Here is a 2,500-nt window from a genome sequence, read left to right as displayed (position 1 = left end):
AGCCCAAAGTTATTCAGAGTCACCAAGGCAAACGGACCGGACGAGCCGACCGATTGGTTTTGATCTAATAAAAGCGTCCCTTCCATCTCTGGTCGGGACTCTGTTTGCATGTATTAGCTCTAGAATTACCACAGTTATCCAAGTAACGTGGGTACGATCTAAGGAACCATAACTGATTTAATGAGCCATTCGCGGTTTCACCTTAATGCGGCTTGTACTGAGACATGCATGGCTTAATCTTTGAGACAAGCATATGACTACTGGCAGGATCAACCAGGGAGCTGCGTCAACTAGAGCTGAGCAGCCGGCCGCCCGGGAGTGTGTCCCAGGGGCCCGCGCGAACACGCAAGCGTCCGCTCAATTATTCTGCAAACAGGAGGAGGCTGAGCTCCCCTGCACAATACACCTCGAAACCCTCTCAGGTCCCGGCGGCGCGCAGCGCCGTCCTAAGTACTTGGTCGGGTTCGAGAGAGGCGCAATCGCCCGGAGTTAGGCGAGTAGACGCTTTAGGTGCGACCACCCGTGCTCCCAACTGAGCTTGCCGCTGCCGACAGAGGCCCGGGAGCGTGCTGTCGTGGCATTGCCGGCGGGAGACAACACGCGCCACCTACGGTGACCGGCAGCTCCAACGCCAGCGCCACAGAAGGGCAAAGGCCCCACGTGGGTGCCGAAGCGAACTCTCCCAGCACAGCGCACGTGCCAACACGTCTGCACAACTGCGATACAAACCACCAGCGAGAACCGCTGGGGCGACCGAGCAGCAGACGGCGTCGCGGCGCCGAGTGCCGGGCGGCGGCGCATCCTCAACGCACACAGTCCTCAGTCGGACCAGCACACTGCAGATGTCCACCGCGCTTCGCACCGGGCCCGCGAGGACCCACTTTGGCCGCCCGGCGCCGCGCGCAGGGTGCCCCGGCGCGCAGCTGCGCCGCCTGCCGCGTCCGTCGGCCGGCGCGCCTGCCACTGGGCGCCCCCACCAGCCGGCTGTAGCGCGTGCGCCCACGCACCGCGCGGCCAGCACGCCGGGCGGCCCCCCCTCACCGGCCGGGGACGGTCCCACCCAGCCACCGCCGCGTATCGCTTCACACACAGATTTGCCCTTACTGATTTACCTCCAGCAACAACAACCGCACCACAATGGGTTTACCAGTTGTTCATTTGCGTTGCGTCACGTCACCAGCAAACGTAGACGTCCATCCCAGTTTGCAAATGCAACGATTATTGCATACCTGTCTGTTAGGTGTCACGACACACTACGTCTGCCCACATACACGCAACAAAATGTGCACGACTAGAGAACACGTGGGAGGTGGCCCCCTACGTATGCGATGTCCATTACGAGACCGACTGTCAACCAGCATCTGTACCATGTCGCAGATGTGGAACGCGGTGCACCATGCTATCACACTGTGTGAGAAGAGACGACTACGTTTGAATACACGCGCCACTACATCAACAGACGGCTCATGCTGATCGCCATCCAGGGCGTCCGTTACTCCCACACGTCTCTATGGCGTACCACACTGCAATGTAGCTGTTATGGGGAGACGGCACGTGGCTGAGTGCACAACATTTGGACCGTATGGTTCGCTGTTGTTGGGCGCAGTCGTACGGTCACACATGTGCCACAGCGTATCATTCAGTACATACGGACCTATGTGCAGTACAATGTGAGGATTAAGCTTACGATATCAGCGGACAGTGGACACAGGCCGTACCACGACGTAGACTGAGCGCTTCGACATGCGAATGCCAGTGAACAGCTGCGAAGGGCATTGAACACGCAAGCACCTGAACGACCAGCGTGCGAAGGCAGGGTGGAGGGGGGGGGGCGATGTACATCCTGCAGTTGTCCACATTACAGTGTACAGCGGGAGCATGTAAAAAGTAAGCAACACTTGCGAAGTGTTCAACATGAAACGACACACAAGAGGGTGGGCGGTGCGAGTAGCGAACTATATTCAGAGGGTTGTGGTTAGACAACACTAGATTAATGTAACGTGTCATATGCCAATTACAGAGCAGGTTAAGGCACAACGTGGGTTAGGTTAAGGCACAACGTGGGTTAGGTTAAGGCACAACGTGGGTTAGGTTAAGGCACAACGTGGGTTAGGTTAAGGCACAACGTGGGTTAGGTTAAGGCACAACGTGGGTTAGGTTAAGGCACAACGTGGGTTAGGTTAAGGCACAACGTGGGTTAGGTTAAGGCACAACGTGGGTTAGGTTAAGGCACAACGTGGGTTAGGTTAAGGCACAACGTGGGTTAGGTTAAGGCACAACGTGGGTTAGGTTAAGGCACAACGTGGGTTAGGTTAAGGCACAACGTGGGTTAGGTTAAGGCACAACGTGGGTTACGTTAAGGCACAACGTGGGTTAGGTTAAGGCACAACGTGGGTTACGTTAAGGCACAACGTGGGTTACGTTAAGGCACAACGTGGGTTACGTTAAGGCACAACGTGGGTTACGTTAAGGCACAACGTGGGTTACGTTAAGGCACAAC

At 56.7% G+C, this 2,500-nt stretch overlaps 1 non-coding gene across 1 annotated transcript in view; it reads right to left on the bottom strand.

Moving 5' to 3' along the window:
- Window positions 1-280, bottom strand: part of LOC126114115 (small subunit ribosomal RNA) — a 1,892-nt gene extending 1,612 nt beyond the window's left edge. The window contains exon 1 of the ribosomal RNA XR_007525069.1: window positions 1-280. This exon is cut by the window's left edge and continues 1,612 nt beyond it. This is a non-coding gene — a ribosomal RNA (small subunit ribosomal RNA).
- Between the last annotated feature and the right edge of the window lie 2,220 nt (window positions 281-2,500).

The sequence above is a fragment of the Schistocerca cancellata genome, unplaced genomic scaffold (genome assembly GCF_023864275.1).
Source record: "Schistocerca cancellata isolate TAMUIC-IGC-003103 unplaced genomic scaffold, iqSchCanc2.1 HiC_scaffold_285, whole genome shotgun sequence".
In the NCBI taxonomy this organism is placed as follows: domain Eukaryota; kingdom Metazoa; phylum Arthropoda; class Insecta; order Orthoptera; family Acrididae; genus Schistocerca; species Schistocerca cancellata.
Note: the sequence above shows the minus strand (reverse complement) of the source record. Positions and strands in the feature narration are given on the sequence as shown.